Source organism: Neomonachus schauinslandi, chromosome 7, assembly GCF_002201575.2.
Source record: "Neomonachus schauinslandi chromosome 7, ASM220157v2, whole genome shotgun sequence".
NCBI classification, from domain to species: Eukaryota; Metazoa; Chordata; class Mammalia; order Carnivora; family Phocidae; genus Neomonachus; species Neomonachus schauinslandi.
The window spans coordinates 144548622-144568853 of NC_058409.1; positions in this window are offsets into that span (position 1 = coordinate 144548622).

Consider the following 20232-nt stretch of genomic DNA (forward strand, 5'->3'; position numbering starts at 1 on the left):
TTCTTCATCTCACAAATCCCATTAATCATTGAGTCCTATTGATTTTACTTCCTGTGTATTTTTTAGATGCGTTAAACCCTCTCAAACCACCATCGGCTGATTCAAACCACTATCACCTGGATTCATGTCATTGTCCCCTAACTGTTCTCCTCACTCCATCCTTGTTCCACTGCATATATTCTATGCAGTAACCGAAATCACATCAAAAAGCAAGCAAAGCAAACAAAACATCTAACCAATCTCCTTCTTTATTATTATTCACATCCTCAGTGGCAGATATCTTTGGGTCTAACCTTCCCTGCTAACCTGGTTATCGATACGTCAACTTCATCTCTCACTGCTCACGTCTTGCTCATGAATACCCATTTGCCTTTCTTATTCTGTTTCTTAAAGCTCCCAGCATTTCCTCCCAGCACCTAGTTCCTTCACAACTGCCCTTGGCCTGTGTCTTTCCACACTTCTCCTGCCTAACAGCTACTCATTCCTCCTGTCTCAACCAAATAGCAACCCCTTGATTTCCCCACAATTTAGTTCTCCCATGATTTTATGGAGCCCATGACACCTCATAGTTTTGCTTTGTAAAATCTGGAATTATGTGTTTGTCTGCCTTCCTGTCTAGAATGTAAGCTCTAGCCTGGGTTCTTATGATCATTGTCTGGAAACGTCAGTCTTTCTGAGTGATGACAGGTAACTTGGCTAGACATAACCTTAGCTTCCTTTTCATCTGGTGTTTTATTATTTCCAGTATCATTGGTTCTCAAGTGTTAGCATGTATCACAAATACCAGGAAGGCCTGTTAAGACATGGGTTTTGGGGGCCCCAATTCCAGAATTTCCTGGTCAATAGGTCTGGGGAGAGGCTCCTGAGTTAGCATTTCTAACCGGTTCTCCACGCACCCCATTTAAGAATCATTACTATAGTTGTCCGCTTCCCCACAGCCTGACCTAATCTGATTGAGTCAGTAGTAATGAATGCTCTGGGGACCAAGCACAGAACTACATTCCAGGAGATAGGAACTGTATTCCCAATTTTGTCATCTCTTTTTCTCTGTGTCCTCAGCAAATCCTAAAGCATTTAAGAAAACAACTTCATCTTTCAGCAAAATGCTGACGTAAGTGCTTTGGGAAATAAAATATTACAATCCATTTTGGATCTGCAAAATTGTATTGAGGTGCTCAGTAATTACTGCCTTATGATGTGATATTGATTACAACCCAGCTTGCTTATTGACCCAACAGCATATTAATTATTGATGGAAATGGTCGGCCTGAAATTCTAATTCAATTGAACATAGTTGTCATCACGCTCATGGTAAAGTTGCACTCATCATCAGGAATGTTCACTGCTGGACAGTTTGAGCATCCTGCCCAGTGAGTGGGTTGCTTCATACCTAAACAAGCCAAAGAATGATGAATATGGTGTTTATTAGGAACTGAATTATGTCTCTCATACTTCACTGGATTTGTCCTATTGACTCTAAGTTCCAGGTCCCAGAGTGGGAGAGACAACTAAATGTTTTATCTATTAGTGACTTTTCTCAATTACAGCAAGAAAAATCCTTTCAGTGAACATAGATCTTTCTTTTGTAGCGTTGCTATGGGCACATATTATTTCTGCCTGAAAGAAAATATTATCATTTAATGCACTGAACTGTAGTTTCCAACTGGGAGACTGGACCACCTGATTCCTTTTGTCCCCAACAGTGTTACAGAAAGAAGTGTCATGATACCATTGCTAGAGGAAACCAAGAAAGCCTGGAGTTTTTTGAAAACACAAAAACATTTATATGTAAAGAAATATACTCATGTTGAAAAACTCTCCTATGTGCCATTACATACAGAATAAAACTATCTGTGCCTATATATATACATATATATATATATATACAGGCACAGATAGTTTTATATACATATATACATATATATATGTATATATATATATGTAAAAACAAAAACAAAAACACATACATCTACTACTACATTCTCTTCCTGGAAAATTTGAGATGGCTGGCTGGTGGATTTAAGTTTTTTTTTTTTTCTTTTTTTTTAAAAATTTTATTTATTTATTTGAGCCAGAGAGAATGAGAGAGAGAGAGAGAGAGAGAGAGAGCACATGAGAGGGGGGGAGGGTCGGAGGGAGAAGCAGGCTCTCCGCCGAGCAGGGAGCCCGATGCGGGACTCGATCCCGGGACTCCAGGATCATGACCTGAGCCGAAAGCAGTCGCTCAACCAACTGAGCCACCCAGGCGCCCTGGTGGATTTAAGTTAATGAGGAAAGGCAAACCACTGGCAGAAGTGATAACTAAAAAAAAGGAAATCCTCATCCTTATCAGATAGTTCCTGCTTCTCCTGATGGGTTCCTGATTGGGGTAATGGACCAGGATTCCATGTGGACCATGAGAGCAGAAGTAATACCTTATAATGAGTTGCTTCTTATAGATTCCAAACCAGAATCTCATCATATAACTTGTGTTTAGTCCACTGGGTCTAGGTCCCTGATGGCCTCCTGAACTCAGTCCACCTGAGAACTTCATGCTGCTTAGATCACTTAGGATCTAAAGTGTGTACAACTGATGCTTTGTCTCATCATTATGAACATTTTCCATGGGTTCCATGGCTTCCATTGGTGAACTGGAGATCTGGGGAAAACTTGAAAGAGAAAGCCCAAGTGAGTTTCCTATGCCTTGTGAAATCAAGGTTCACGGAAGTCTACACAAAGTCACTGAAGAGATTAATTTGACCCAATCTTATACAAATAACGAATATGCCTTCATCCAAGGAGCAGAGCAGGAGGCCATTATTTTCAGAACTCCATGTTCCTTTTGGACACCAGAAGCAGCACCACCCATGACATTCCCATGCCTATATCCCAACTTGTTAGAGTCAAGGTTGGCCTCTTGCTTTACAGATCCCAAGGTGTTTGTGTGTGTGTGTGTGTGTGTGTACGTGTGTGATGTGTGACATGTGATGTGTGATGTATGGTATGGGGAGATTGCTTCCTATCAGGGGCATATCAAGGGCATATTATATCAAGACAAATATTTGGGGACAGAGTCAGTGTGCAGGTGTATCCTAAATTATAAGCTCTAAGGCCAGAGACAAAAAGTGAGAAGTCTACATGCAGATGTCCAGAAATTTAAGTTCTTCTGTTTTAAGCTCCTGACAGTGTATCAGCCCTGGGAAACTCTTTCCCTATTGGTTTCTCAGTTCTTCTCTGTTCTTAATTCTTATTAAGATTCTATTGTCTTAATCAACCTTTCCTCAAACTTTTACCCCCAGGATTAAAACAGAATAAATTACGATAATTAAGTGGACACTAAATATACATAAACAAGCACATATATTCCCACACACATCCAAACACAAACCCATGCATACATAAAGTACACGGTATATTGAGCTTATAGTTCTGAAGGACTCAAGCTTCCTTTCCTCCTTAATACTCACACGCTTCTGATCTTGGAGTCATTGGACAAGTTCATATCACTATATGGCCCTTGGCCCTGCACTTTCATGTCACAGCTTTGAGTAAACATTTTCCTGGGTCTTTTTATACACAGCAATGCCTAATTACTATACACAGACGCAACAAGAATCATGTACATACATCTCAACACAGCCAGACTAAATGTAACCCCTACTCTACACTCAAACCCCCCAAAGCTGATTCCATAAATGTCTACGACAAACAGGCATGCAGTGAAGTGTGGTAGAAAGAAGACGAGGGGAAAGCAATGGGTGTTTTAACCAATTGCGGTACACTTCTGGATCTTACTTAAACATGTCTCTGCATGAACACATTGCTGGGGGCTCAGGGACGGCCATGCATGTGAGGGAGCCTGAAGCTAAGGCTTCTCGACATATCTAACTCTGTCGGGCCCCTGTGGAGGCTGGAGCTAGAATAAGGAAGTCATTGGCGCTTCATCTATCTGCCTCTGGGGCCATGGGGACTCTTGTTTCTGCTTATCCACGAGCTCCTGCTCCCCAGTGCTTTCCCCTGACCATCCTTTGCTTACTGTGGTGCTAACAACCCTACATAAACTTTCAGCTCAGGCACCTGCCATTGACAAAGTGGGATTCTTAGTCAGTCTTGGGAAAAGAAGATGATTAAGGTTCAGCTAATAGTCCATGGGCTGGCCTTTGCCTGGGGAGGTGAGGGTTATGTCACCTGCTGTTCACTCTGTACGACTGCGGACAGAGTTGAACTCTTACCGCTCCATCGGAGCTCAGTAAAACATATAAGGGGACTTTTTAACTCAGTTTTTAGCCACACTTTTAAAATATTTCTAACTTCCCCACTCCCTTTCTCTACCAATTTATTTCTAAATGTATTGAAATGCCCAAGACCCTGTCCTCCCCCTTTCTTTCTTCAGTCTCCTCCCATCTTTACTTGTCCCCCTGTCCCTCTATATCACACACCTCACCCTAACAGCCACTCTCGGTCACTACCTCAACTCCCTGATTTCCATGGCTTTCCAGTCCCACCCCCATCCCACCAACAGGAAACCCTGACTCTGACTAGCCAATCTCTTCAAATTCTCCCCTTGGAGCCTGAGGTCCGTGGGTACCATTGGAGAGTATGACATGTACTTGAAGATTAGGACCCCTAAACATCACGGTCTCCAGCCTCATTGCCACCTGACAATCCTCCTGTGTCCTGGGCCTGCCTCTCGGATTTCTCATTAAAAATGGTTCCAAAGTTATATCTTGTGATTCCTCGCTATTATACTCTACCCCACATCTGCTCCAGAAAGCTTGCTCACCTACAATTTCATAAAGGAAATGGATTAGTAAGAGCGTCCCAGATCCTGGCTTTCCTCTCCCTTCTCCACCCCTCATCAATTCCACACTTACCGGCAGCCTGCTCTGCTCATTTCTTTCCTCTTGCTCAGAGGAGGAACCTCTCCTCCAGCCAAGGACTGAATTCCAACTTGTGCTCTGGTGCCCCTTCTTTCCCCCTCTTCAGGAACTGTCCCCACTCTCCGCGGATCTCCAACCTCTCCTCTCTACTTACTGGTCGACTTCAGCCTATTCGTAGGTCCTTATGAATCCCCTTCTCAGAAACTTTCCTTTCAGTCCTGCTTTTCAATCTTGCCTGTTGCCCAAGGCATTTGCTTCAGTTTTCAGGTGGGTTGTGATCTACAACTGCCTCAGCCTCCGCATCACTCCTACAGGGTCTCCATGTGATCTGTTCCTTCTCGGATCCCAAGCGACCTCTGGCTTCTAGATTCCATGACCTCTTTACACATGAACCTACAGCAGAATGTGACCATAATGACCTACCTCTCCTCAAATACATTAGTCCTTTGACACTTCTTTTTCTTGGTCTTCCTTTTGTTTTTCTGAGCTCTCTTCCCAATTCCTCTACCTTTAATATTGGGGTTCCTAGGGGTTCCATCCTAGATCCCTTTCTCTTCTCACTCATACTTTTAATGCCTGCTCTCATAGACCCTCCTTTAAAAACTACCACCCTCTTGGCTCCAGACTGAAGTATCTTCCAGATTATTTCACAGTTTCTACATGAATGTCCCACAGTAGGTTGACATTAGATATGTCTAAAACTAAACTCACACCCCCTATCCTGCCTCTTTTAGCCCCTTGCCTCCTGTATTACATCTGTATAATGACCACCTTCCATCTTTACCACCAACATGTGGTCACCCCCATCTCTGCATTGCCCCCTTCTCAGTATATGGCACCATCAGTTTACCTAGTCCAGGGACCCACCCATCACCACTGACCCCCAGACTTCTTTCACATCCCAAATCAGATTAGTCTCTAACTGCTGCTAATTCTACCTCCTACCTGCTGCTCAAAATGACCTCTTCCTCCCTATTTTCACCATCACAGCCTTGCCTTCATCCCTCCCCATGTCTTTTACTGGCTAGTGGCTCTTACAGGGCTTGCACTCTCTCCTTTTTTGACCTGACAAATCCAACTCTCTTGATTTTTTGACGATGTGAATAAGATCGTGCTTTTATGACTATTAACATAGCACAACTCCCATCTCTCCTCATTCTGCTTGTTCAACCCTCATTCCCAGTTACATCAGAGCTGGAAGCTTCCACACACCCCAGACTTGCTCTTTTCTGCAGCCTTGACACACACTGGGCTTCTGCTTGGGAAGCGTTTTCCTTGTCTACTCTTCATCTTAATCCCCTATGTTTGACGCTTTTCCAAAGCATCTCAAGTGTTAACCCCCAAAGGAAGCCTCTCCTAGCCCTGTGAATCAGAGCTTCATGTATTGCAATTGTGAGTTTACTTGGTCAGGCAGGGATGCCACCACCCCCAGCAGATCCCAGGATGCAGCTCAGCTCCCAGCACAACCGGGGCACTCAGCATGTAGACTCTTTCTATGTACACAGCACAGCAAGACCTCAGTCAAAGCCATACCGACATTCGCAATTTGTTTTGTATTTTAACCCACCCCACTCTCCCTCTGTTTGCCTTCACAAAGACGTTTCTTATGACCTGACTTCTTCTAGTTGACAGTTTCCTTTCATTATCCCCAAATATAATTTACTGGCTTATTTTTCTTCCTTCTAGTTTATTTTTATAGCATTTCTATTCATTTTTGGGGTAACAACTAGTCTTAAAAACTTACTCTTTTTGAGAAAACAAGCATGAAAACTAGTGGAGGGTATTATAAAGAGAATCCTTTGTGTCCTACCTACACACGGTCAGAACTGGCTAACAGCAGTTTCATTTATATATATATACATATTTTCTAAAGATACATAAGGGCTCATGTTTAATAGTTTTCATGTTTTTCCCTTTTTCACTATCTGCTTATAGAAATTTCTCATCATGTTCTCTAGGGTTATTGCAAATTCTGCCAATATCATGAAAACTATGTTTAAGCCATCTATTTTTATATATAATTACATATTTCAGAGATTTTAGCATTCACAGAACTGAATTTTTTCACTACTTTCTGAATAATTTTGTTAATCTACATAAGGAATTTAAAGCCACTGACTCATCACATTGCTTTTTCACTCAGAGTTGGCTTCACGAGATCCTCACCAAGAGTTGACAAAGATGTTACATTTCTTAACTATCAAGGTAGGGAACAAAGGACTAAAGCCATTCTTTATAACAGAAAGAAGAAAAAGTGGAAAATAAGTGTTGAGATGGCACCTAGGGAGTCCAAGTATATATACCATGCTTATTTAAATTAATCCAACTGGAAATATTGTTTAAAGAAGAATTCTTCACACTACCTTATATATCTAGAACTGAAACGTGTGCATTTTGTTTTAAAATATGACCATTTGAACACTTTTTTTTCCCCACACAATTCCATTTTTTTGTGTCATCTTCCTCTTGTGGGGAACTGGCTCATTAATTAGTTTATGTTAATTTGGGGTGATATGTTCACAAAATACACACATATACACACAGACATATGCCTTAGAGTGAAAAATTCTTTTTTATAGTTCATGGTATTCCATTGCATGTTAAGTTGACTTCCCTAAATCCTTTGTTGATGAACATTTATGTTGTTTCAAACATTTTGGCATTACAGATAGTGCTATAGAGGGTAATAATGCACCCTATGCCATTTCACATGTATGTAAGAATCTCTGCAGAATATTCTCAAATGGAAATGATTTGATCAAAGGCTATATGCATTTGTAATTTTGTTATCTATTTCCAGATTACTATCCATCAGAGTAGAACTATATGTCTATGTCTCTACCTATCTATCATCTATTTATCCACATCACCATCAGCAACATAAGACTGACTGGCCTTTCTAAAGGATTTTTGATGTTTTGTGGCAAGAGGAATGGTTGAAAATTCCTCCCTTCCCGGGCGGGGCCTCTGTCACTTTCTGTGGTCTCAACTGGGAGAAGTCAGTGAGGGAAGGGAGACCATACAATCCTCTGTCCAGAAGTAAGACTTAACAAAGTTCAAAACATTGTTAACTGCATAACAGTGCTCCTGACTCTATTGAACTGGACTGTATGCTGAGTTTGGTCTGTACATTACCTGTTGCGTGTACTAAAATAATCCTGAATATGTTTCCACAGGATATCATTGTTAATTCAACTTTTAATTTTAAAATAATTTTAGGTTCACAGGAAAGTTGCAGTTTCACAAAAATTGCACAGATAGCACAAAGTTCCCATATACCCCTGTCCAGTTCTCCTATTATCAACACCTTGCATTAGTATGTGTATTTGTTAAAATTACTGAACCAATATTGATACATTATTAATAATTAAAGCCCATACATATTACAGACTTCTTTAATTTTTACATTTTGTTTTTTTTTCTGTCTTCCAGACTCTCCATCCAAGGTACCACATTTCTGTCCACCTTGATACTTCTTGACGTAACTTGTCAACCTCCTGTTTCCTCACTCTGAAATCTCATTTCCCTTTGATGACCCACTTCTCAAGTGGAGGATTCTGTGGGCTTCAGTTTGTGTCCCACCAAATTCATATGTTGACAAGCCCAAGGTGACAGTGTAGGGATGTGGGACCTTTGGGAGGTGACTAGTCATGAGGGTAAGGGCTTAGCACCCTTATAAACGTGGTCTTGGAGAGCTAGCCCCTTTGGTCATGTAAGGGCACAACCTGAAGTCTGTGACTCAGTAGAGGGCCTCCCCTGATGGTGCTGGTATCTTGATCTCCACTTTCCAGCCTCCAGAACTGTGAAAAATAATTTATGTTGTTTATAAGCTACTTAGCTTGTGGTAGTTTGTTATAGCAGAGTGACTAAGACAGAGGATTATTTTTCCCTCACACCCACCATACCTGAGGGCCAGGATAAGGCATTAGGCTCTCCCTTGCTTCCCCATGCTGCCTCCAGACCATCACTCATCTCCAGCTTTCACAAGCCCTGCTCCCGGTGAGAGTAACACCATTAATCAACCCTATCTCCTCCTCATTGCTGCCTGCACCGTCATCCTGGTCACTTCCTTCAATCATTGAACATTTTAGCTTCTGGATCACTGGCTTCTTCTCTATTCCTACATCTACATCATACCTTGTACTTACATCCCTGTGTGATCCTTGGATCCCAACACCCACACATGTACCCCCCATGATCCACATGGATGTGCCATTCATACCTTGACCTTGAAGCTTTGTGCCTCCTCATCTTCCATGACCTTTCCCACAATGCACTTGGCCACTCTGTCTCAGGGTCCTACAACAGAAAATGATCAGTTCTGACATTTCACTCCCCAAGTTGCTAACCACCAACATATTTGGCCAAGAATATTGCACTGCGAAATTTCTGAGCCTTAATGTAATTTTTAGCTCACTTAACCTTTTCATTTTCTCACCATCCCTTTGGCCTTTCCTTCCTTCATTATACAACTTAGGGTCATCGTTAAAATCCTTCATCTTCTGTCAACTCCTTTCCTTCTCTTTTTCTGCCCGGTACTTGAATGGCAACCCTCCAGTCTGAATGGACATTTCCATCTGATATCTGAAGCCTTCAGCAGAGCAGCTGAACATTGCTAGAGAAAAGTGCACAAACTGTCCTCAACATATCCTTCTCATGTCTTTATCTCAGATTTCATGTGGGCACGATTACCTTGTACATCTATTCCCCTTGGGATTCCACTCTCATAGGTGGCCATCTCATAAATTTTCCTTCCTCATATCCCTGGTGGAAAACCTTGCCTCATAATTCACAGAATGAATAGAGGTCACCAGACGGGAGACCTCTTATTGTTCCCTCCCAAATCATAAATCTGTCCACATTGCAGCCCAATTCTTCTCTCCTCCCATAATAACTGATTAACTGTTCCTTCTTTTATCAGAACCCACTCCTTCTAGATGTGCTGCAGGTCTCATTTTTTTTTTTCTCTTTTTTCCTTAGAGAGGGAGAGAAACATAGGGCAGGGGAGGGGCAGAGGGAGAGGGAGAGAGAGAATCTTAAGCAGGCTCCATGGGGCCTTGATCTCACAATCCTGAGATCACGACCTGAGCCAAAATTAAGAGTTGGGCGCTTAACCGACCAAGCCACCCAGGCACCCCAGGTCTCCTCTCTTGACATTGTATTGCTCCTTCTGTCATTCTCTCTTTCCTGTATCATCAATCAACACACTTTTTCCAGATTATTCCTGACAGCTTGTAAACGTGTTCTAGTATTGTCCTCTATAAACAAAATGAAACAAAGCCCCACATCTCCCTTGGTCATCCATTCCTTTGCAGACCCATCTGCTCTACCCCCTCATGGCCAAGTTTCTCTAAATAGTTATCTAGAAGTGTTTTCTGCACTTGTGCATCTTACATTTGCTCCTCAACTGACCACAATCTGGTTTCTGGCCTTCCTACATCTTGAAAATGACTGTTTTCAAGACAGTCTCCATGTTGTTCTACAATGGTCACTTTCTGGTTTTTATTTCACTGCAACTGCCCCTGCTAAAGATCTTTTTCTCTTGGCCTCTGTGATATCACTCCCTCTCGGCTCTAGGATTTTTTTAGGGGGATGCTCCCTCCTACCCTTTAGGCTCCTCTTCACTTTTATTTTTTTTTTTTATTTTTTTAAAGATTTTATTTATTTATTTGAGAGCGAGAGAATGAGAGAGAGCACATGAGATGGGGGAAGGTCAGAGGGAGAAGCAGACTCCCCGCCGAGCAGGGAGCCCGATGCGGGACTCGATCCAGGGACTCCAGGATCATGACCTGAGCCGAAGGCAGTCGCTTAACCAACTGAGCCACCCAGGCGCCCTCCTCTTCACTTTTAAATGGTGAGGTTGAAGGGCCCAATCTTGGATCATTTACCCTTCTCCTTTGAAATTCTATTCCTAGAGGACAGCCTCCATTTCCAAGGGCTCAGATCATATCTCAATGACTCTGGGTGCATTTTACCCTCACTGAAGTTTTTCCCAATAAACCTCTTGCATGTCTAATCCCATCCTAGAGTCTACTTCTTGGAGAACTTGTACTAACCAAAGAAATGGGAGGGCTATTTTTTGTCCTCAACAGAGATATGATTACTCACACACACCTTAAGAAAACACCATTGGAACCTTAGCTAAAGGATAAATTTTAAGGAGGTTTGTGACTCCCCATGGTGGGGGCACTGGGGGGCAGGCTGCTTGACTGAAATGACAGGAGCAACGTGAGTCACATCACATTCACTTGCTCTTCCGTGAAGAACAACAACACACATCGGTGAGCCACACAGACTTCAGTGAGCATGTACAACTGAGGCAAGAGAGCACTTAGAGGGAAGAAATAATTTTTCCACATACTGGGTTTTAAGGAATTGTTGGGAAGAACAACATATGTGCCTTTGAAGGCACAAAGCAGCTGAATTCTGGGTGCAACAGAGAGCACAGATCATTAGTGAGGCTCTAAGTTTAAAATGTCAGTGCCACCCCTCGATAGCGGGTGGCAGAGGGAATGGAAACAAGTATTCCTAGTGGCAAAGTCACACCTCAAATAAGACCTAGTGATTCAGGCTGCCACCCCGGCAAATTCCTAAACTTTCACAAAGGCGGCAAAATGCCAGTATATCAGACTGAGGAAAATAAGAAATTGGGATTTAATTCTTATCTCTCTGAAAGTCATAATAATGGGAGGGGCTCAATATCAAAAGTTAGAATTTCATCATGGAAAGGTCTTTAAGTTTTATTGTGGTGGATTCTTAATATGGTAAGTGGGTATCTTGGCAGAACCCCTGATGGACTATTTTGAACATGACATTTGGAATAAGAAGTAGAATGAGAAGTGATTCTTAGTTTTGGATCAGAATAGCCCTGAAGTCATTTTAGTTAGTTGTATTCTTCAGTCCCACATCAGGGAGTCAGGAGGGATAAATCCGTGCTGCCCTCCCATGTTTCCAATGGACTACCCTAAAGGAGTTACCTTAAGAAAAAGAGTTGTTGTGCGGGGTGGGGGAGGGGGGCACACTTGTGAGATGGGAGTAAGGTTGTTTTGTTTGTGTTCACCTAGGATGAAGGGCCACACCTGAGATACCACAGGCCTTTATACTAACTTCAACACTTTTGGAAGGGGGGTGGGCATGTATGGAAGAGGGTGAATATTTACTATCCACCCTTACCATTTACTTTCATGTGAAGAGAATGTTCAGAGTAAGACTCCTGCTTTCTCTCCATCACTTTCATAAATTCTTTGTGGGGGAGTAGAAGTAACTTCTGAAATGTGAGAAGACAACCCAATCAGATCCACCTTCTTCCCTTTCTCTCCCAGTCTGCCTCCCTGCAGAGAGCAGCTGTTCTCCTCTGCTGCCCCTCCAGAAAGGACTGTGTTGCCTCGGTTCTGTCCGCACCAGGATGGGAGGCTCAGGGGTCCATTGAGCAATCGTGCTACGCTATGTGTGACATCTCAGATACCCGCTCCAGCACCTTGCTTCCCCTTGGGGAGCTGCCTCCAGACTGTGTGCATTCACAGTGTTCTTGCTCTGTGTGGTAATGGGGCACAGTCCCACTCTCTCTGGTGGGAAGGCCTGGAGAATGGGGGCCCCAGCAGTTCATTTGCTCAGTAGAGACGCATGCTCTCTAACTCCTAAATTGCACATATCACAGAGGGCAATTAATCTAAAAGGAGGCTCTTTGCACCTGGGCTTTGAGAGCTGGTAGAATTACTAGAAATGTTGAGTGAATTATTCTAAGGAGCTTTATGGCTTCATGGAGGAGGGATTTAAAACTGGTATCATTGCATAAGAAAGAGTCCAAACAAAAATGGCAGTGCTTTCTTATTACATTTTATCTAAATGACTGATTTGCAAAACCTTGCATAGCATCTGACATGAGAAGTGAAAGGGATTTACAGTGCTGGTTTAAAACACATCTTTGTGTTGTTTTATTTATTTCCTTAAACAATGTACCAGAAAGGACCAAATCACGTTTTTGTGGGAGAATGGCTGTGGAATTTGTGATAAAGGGGTTTTGTTTCACTGAATTGCTGGAAGGTATTTTGAGATGGTTTTTGCTGTCATATTATTCAAAGTCACTTGTGATCCCACGGAGAGAAGGAAGATCTCTGGAGCCCAGTGTGACGGCAGTTCAAGATGGTCACAGCATGGAACGATTCCTTTGGTTTAAGGAGCTATAGGGACAGAGATGAGATGAGTGTGTAGCCTCAGATTGCCTCAGAATGTAGAGACAAGATTATTTCAATAAATCGTCGCCAGCTGCCCACTTGTCCACATTTCCTTGGCCATATTAACAATAGCTATAGAACATTCTTACTCTCTTGGCTTTTAAAATCAGCAGTATGTAGCAACTACTCCACCTGTGGGTTTTCATGGTTATAATCCCAGAGTAGCAACTTTGATACAGAATTCATAATGCCAGCAATTTCGTTTCTAATCTCCAGAAGGATTGAAATAATTTCACATAAAGCCAGGGTAAAATTTCCCAGCTTCCCTCCTAAACTGACCCTCTGGAATCCCACCAGGGGTGGGAATCCTTCTTTATCAAGCACTGTACAAGACAACTCTGGGGTATTTGGAAGAGTCTTGAACCTCACAGTAATTGAGACCACCCCGGCTCACAGAGGCACAGAGAGAGTGATCCCATGTGGTACTGAGCTCCATGAAGATAGCTGTCCTCTGAGGATGGCCAGGGGCCCTTAGAAGTTTAATGCCAGTGACATTTTTAGATCATGAGAGTGTTTCCTTGAAATGAAGACTGCCTCTCCCCATCATTTTCCTGAAGGCGCATTCTTTAACCCATGCCTTGGGGTAAACTAAATGTCTTCATCTTCATGAGCCACATACTCTGTATGAATAAGGATGGATTTGACATCCCAGAGGTTATAATTTATGGCTTCTGCTTATGAAAAATATCTTTAAAGAAGGAAGATGCTAAGCAGAATTACAGGTTTCCCACGTGCACTATCATTAGAGAAGAAACTCTGCACAAATTTTATCTTCTTTCATTTAAAAATAACATATAATTTAAATAAGGGAAATTTCAGAGGATTTTGTATTTGCTTTTGCAAGTTAACAAAATGAAAGGAGTCATTTTAATGTACGTCCCATTTTGTGCTATCCCCTCATGCCTCGGCTCCCCCATCTCAAGTGCCGTATGCTGTGCTCACTGTGGAAGTCAGGCCCAGGTTGATTCAGGTTGTAGGATTCACGCATGTACTCTCACACAAAAATGTGCCTAACGGGCTTGGACGTGTCTGTTAGTTTCAGATCAACTTGGACTAGGGCAGGGACTGACTGGAAACCCAACTAAATGGGTTAGAAGACAAGGCAAGCACCTTCCGACCATTTGTAAGCATCTCTGGGTGTGGTCAGTTACCCCGAGGGGTTAGTGCAGAGTCAGGAGGCTCTGAGACCCGGATCCCACAAGGTTCAGAGGACTTCTCCCAGATGCACATGCTGGTGGCTGGTGTCTGCCCCAGAAGGCAGGGCAGGTACATCCCAGAAATGCCTCCTCGGAGCAGCCCAGGTGGAGAGAGTGGATCCATCATATTCCCTTCATAAGAGGCCCCTTCAGAGAAGATCTGGGAAAGGTCAAGAGCTCAGCCAGGCTCAGCCACACTCCAGGCTCTCAGGTTCTATCTCTGCTGTGTGGTTTCAGTCAAAGAGCACACACTTCAGCCAATTCATTCTCAATATGGCAACCTTCCCCACTGCCATTTTGGTGAAGCACTTTGGTCAAATCAACCTTTGCAGGTAACAACCTCACCAGATAAAGTTGACTCATTGTTTTTCTCTCTCTCTTTTTTTTTAAGATTTTATTTATTTATTTGCCAGAGAGAGAAAGCACAAGCACAAGCAGGGGGAGTGGCAGGCAGAGGGAGAAGCAGGCTCCCCAATGAGCAGGGAGCCCAATGCGGGACTTGATCCCAGAACCCTGGGATCACGACCTGAGCTGAAGGCAGACCTTCAACCGACTGAGCCACCCAGGTGTCCCTCATTGTTTTTCTATAACGTTCAATGTCAAATTCCACAGCAGCTCAGCATTCCCTCACAGTAGGTGTCCATAGGCAGTGTCCGTGCTCTTGGGACAAGCACCGCAGCCATCACCCTAAACGCACAGCTCCTAACCTTGTGCTCAGGGGCTTTTTAGGCAGGCAGGACCGAAACGGGTTTGGTGTGAAGTGGGTCCTCTCTCTTCTCCTATGATTGTTTTCTTAATTACCTCAAAAATTTAGGCTGTGAGCACAATACATGCCCAGTGATTTCTAATTCAGTGCGCATACAAGTGTGTGTGCGTGCACATGTGGAAAACCCAGCCTATATGAAATACTCTAGCAATCTAAATCTACAGTTTAAATATATCAGGCAATATTCAGATTTCATGCTCCATGCAAAAGCAAGGTAAGCTCATTGGCATAAAGTAAACATCTTTGTCTTTGAGGAGGGTCTCATCATTTTAGGAACAAAAGTTCAATGGATTAAAGAATGACGTTACTGTTGCTTGTGTTTCTGAGCCCATGTGGAATTTTGATTATACTATGCAAATCTTAATATTGATCTTCCACGTGGTGAAAATCAGAATTGTCCTTTTTCATACATTTTCAGTGTGAAGTGACGACTGTCTAAAGCATGTAAATAAACAGATAATAGCAGTGATATTTAGACCGGGAACACAGTGGTTTCTAGTTTTCCAGAAAATTAAAATTTAATTTTGTAATTTCTATATAAAATACTTTAAAAAATCTAAACAATCTACAACTTAAAAGCATCAACAAATGTCTGATCCCATATTGTACACAAAGGCAGGATAAGCTCATCAGCCTAAACGAAACATCTTTATCTTCCAGGAGTTTTTCAACGTTTCAGGAACAAGAGTTCAACAAGTTTAAATAGTACTGCTACCTGTCTCATGTTTCCGAGCCTATGTGAATTTTTTATTATCATATGTTTATGGGAATATCAATCATTTAAATAGTGAAAATCACACTTGTCCTGTCACATGTTTTTAGCCCTGATGATTACTGCCTAAAGCAGTTAAAGATAAGAAACCAGAATTTTACACAGTAGCAATTCTTCATTTTGCGCCGCTGATTCTGTTAGCTCCTCTATAAAGTATGGATTGTAACACTTTTCTCTGAAGGCTTTGTGATTCATTAAAAACATAGTGCACACCAAGACACCCGACCCGGTGCCGTGCTGGACACTGATCAGTTCTGTGTTCCCTCCTCCTGTATTTTGTTCTTTCCCTTTCTTTCTTCTCTATTTCCTTCCTTCTCTGTAAAATAGTAGATAGTGAAATAGCTCACAGTGCACATTCCACATTGTTCCCTAAAGAACACAACCGCACACCAGCGGGCTCTGCTCTCTTCTCTGGTATCCTACCTCTGTTCCTCTGTCCTGCGGATCCCACATCTACTCTGCTCCTGTTAGCTTCCCATTTCCCTGGTCAATACACTGCTCCCGTTTGGATCTTACACTTATATCCTAGGTATTTTTCTAGGCTGAGGCCTCATGAAAGCCAAATACCAAAATAAGCGGAACCCAAACCATAATTTTTAAAATATAAAGAAGTATTTCAAGCATTTCCATCACACTAAAAATATCGTTATGCTTGTCATCACTTATAATGATATAATCATGTTTTTGATGAGAGCAGTAATTAGGATAAATAGAAAGTAACTTTAAGAAAAAAATAATGCAGGGATGGAGGAGGTTCAGGGAGAGAGAGGGAGAGACCTAGAAATAGAAGGATTTCCAGTCTCCTCACTCTGTGTACCAGCTGCAGCTCCCTCTCCGGGGTCATTCTCCTCCCTGCATCTGGACAAGCTCTCCTCAGCCTTAAGGTACATTAAGGTAGGACTCAGAGAGGTGCTCCTGACCACGGCAGACTTACTTGGGGGTCCCCCCATATTTTTCCACAGCACCGTCTGTCTCCGGCTGTCACCACGTGGCCCCAGGGATGTGAAAACCCACTTACTGTCTCCCTCAGTAACCATGACCACCCACCCAGAGGAAACCTTGTTACATTTACCTTTGCAATTGCATAGCATTGCTCTGGGTCTGACAAATCAGCCCTCATTTGATGTTTGACTGATGAATCAGTGAGGATAAAGTATAGAAAAAAAGATAGAAAGAAGGAAATAAGGAAAAGGTGTGGTAATAAAATGAGCTTCCAGACTAGGAAACGTGGAGTAGTAATGTTTTACGGTTAAGAACATTCCAGTGGGAATCTTCCTCTCCCTTCTTCTTGGGTAGCAATAACTGTTCCTTCACGATGAAACCACAGAGCGGGGCAGAAGAACCCACCTGGCCCCAGGATGGGCGGTGGTCAACTTCACAGGCTGGTCAAGGTGAGAACACTCTTGCCGGCTCCTTCCAGGACAAAGATTTTCTGGTCTAACTGAATTCCACCTTCATTGGTTTTACCCAGTTCTCTTACAGGGAGTCACATGTGTTTAGTTTAAATGATGAAGTTTATAAAAGTCCTGTGTGCAGTAAGTTGCCACTTAATGGTTTATTTTGTTGTAATAGAATCCGTTGCAGATGATTGGTCTGGAATTGGTTGTCCCCTGAACCCCAACTGGCCGAGACATCTCCCCCCATTCAGGTAGCAGTTATTCCTTGTCACATCCACCTGCTGTCTCATCCTCAGTGCTGGGAGTGTGATGGCCAGGGACTGAGGGGGAAGGGCCCATTTCTAACCTCCTCCACCTCTGGTACTACCTGTTGAGTTGGCTGCCCTGGGACCCTATCCCTGTCTCCCATCTCCAACTTGCCCAGCCTGGCTCTCCCTTTCACATGTCCACCCATAGTTAGAATTCATCTGATAATTGCTAATTCTGGGAAAGTGGGAAAATAGACATACACTCTCCCTTCTAGGGATGGGAAAACTGAGACAGAGCACCTTTGAGTGGCTTTCCAAAGATCACACAACTACTTAGTAATAGAACTGGAAACCATTTTTATCTCTGGACTCCTAGGTGTAGTCTATCTCCAGAGAAACCAAAGGGCCTCTCCACCAAGTCAGTGAACTCAAAGCCTGCCCTAATTATTCAAAGTCGGTGAAGCACAGTTCATTGCCTGGTATCATCCAGAACTGGCCTTGTAAATAACATAATACTGAACTTCTGATATAGAATGACCAACGTCTATCAAGAGATTGTAGAGGAATATTAAACAGCATCAAGTATCTTCACAGTGGGTGTCTGATACACCCATTCCCCATTCTAGCTCCTGCCCAACTTCTTGTCCCTACCTTTAAAGTCCATTGAATCTAATGTTTAAAGTCTACTGAACCCAAATATCAGTATTTTATTTACTCAGTAATGAATTTGATATAAGATTTCGACCATGGCCAGCTTTAAGCACCCAGCTGGGTTGAGCCAGGTGCATCTGATGATATGGACAGTGACCAAGATCATATTCACTGCAAAGATCAAGGAATTGGGGAGTAAAACTTAAAATTTACCTGATATCCAGAGCAAGATTTCTCTGCTATGGCCCTAATGCTAGATGACATGGCAACAAGGCCTTGGCTGGCCAGTCTCCAGCTGGGAACCTCTTGCTCTGCTGTGCCTACCAACCCCTTTGAGGAATAATCACAGTTCTTCTCTGTCCCTTCTTACCTTCTGTATTGGCTTCTACACACACTTTATATTAGAAATAATCTAACCTATTGATTGCCCATGGGAAATAGCTCTAGATTTATTCATTTATTTATAGAGCAGGTCAATTGGAAATTTAATCTAATATATAATTAAATGAAAATAATAAGAACAGACCTTGATTTCTATATATCACCGGAATTACACTGCAGCCACGCTCATTTGTTTGGACATCTCTACTACTGCACATTTTAAAAAGTGAGTATTAGGTAAAATTGAATCAGCATACTAACAATATTTTTGCTCATGTGCTTCTTCATTCTAATCTACTACACACCCTTGCAATCATGTAATGGGATTATATTATACAATTTGGATTGCCCCCAAAAAGCTATCTGACAAATATTGGGTATGTATTTCTGGAGAGCAAATAGACTCCCTTTCTCAGCGAAGGGCATTTTGTAATTTAAATTCATTATCAGGGAATGTAAGATCACATTAAATATAGAGAAAATAATCTTCTAGTTTAGAAGCAGCTGAATTGCCATGCTCAAAATATGTAAAATCCCTACTCTATAACAGGTCTTCTTTTTACCATAGAACACAGATGAACATTAATATTTCTACTAAATCTCATCCTTGTATTTATTAGATTACAATATTGGTTCCAATTTTGCCCAAATAAGTTTAACTTTAAAACTACTAAATGAGACCCTATGGTTTCCTCTTTCCCTTACATGGGACTAGTCAATCCTCCCTCTTCTCATGGGTACCAACACCCTGGAAACCATGTTAGACCCAGACTTAAAATAGTTGATTTTCTAGCCTGCCATAATTCCATTTATGACCCAGTCTTTAGATTCTCTCATTCTACAGTGGAAAGAGATCTGTGAAATCCACCTACTCCTATGTTTATCCAAAAAAGCTGGAACTAAAGGTAGCAAATGAATTGCCCACATGCAGAAATACAATAGCTTTGAAAGTTTAGCATAAATTCCTTCCTCAAGTTTCTTCTTTATGGTCGTTTCCTCTGTGAAGCAAATAACCAGTGTAGACCTTTCCACCTGAGGGCTGCCTACCTTGGGGAAGAGCTCTGTGAGCCCAGAACACAGTGACCAGAGGCACCATGGGTGCTTCCAAGCAGCAAGGGCTTGGGGATGACCTTCTGCACGATGCCCCAGACTCAGCTCATTCTGTGGTCTTCCTACCTGGAGCTGGTCCCATGCCTTCTGTCCTTGCCGGCTCGTCACTGGTCCTAGTGACACTTCTGATGGGAAGCACACAGGAGCATCTTCCTGAACCCAGTGCTGACAACTGCAGAACCACATCCATCTTTGGAAAACCAAGTCTCCTTGAAGGAACTCACCCAAAACGTGGCCTTCAAAGGTTTGGAAAGGTCCTCCAAGGCCCTGGTACATTCAGGCATAATTCAGGGATAATTTTTTTTAAAGATTTTATTTATTTATTTGAGACAGAGAGAATGAGAGACAGAGAGCATGAGAGGGAGGAGGGTCAGAGGGAGAAGCAGACTCCCTGCCGAGCAGGGAGCCCGATGCGGGACTCGATCCAGGGACTCCAGGATCATGACCTGAGCCGAAGGCAGTCGCTTAACCAACTGAGCCACCCAGGCGCCCCCAGGGATAATTTAATAATAATTAACAGCATGCAAAATATTTGTATGACAACAGCAAGAAAAAAACATGGTTTACTTAATCTCTTAATCAATTGAAGGAAAGTTTTGAATCTTCAAACATACTACT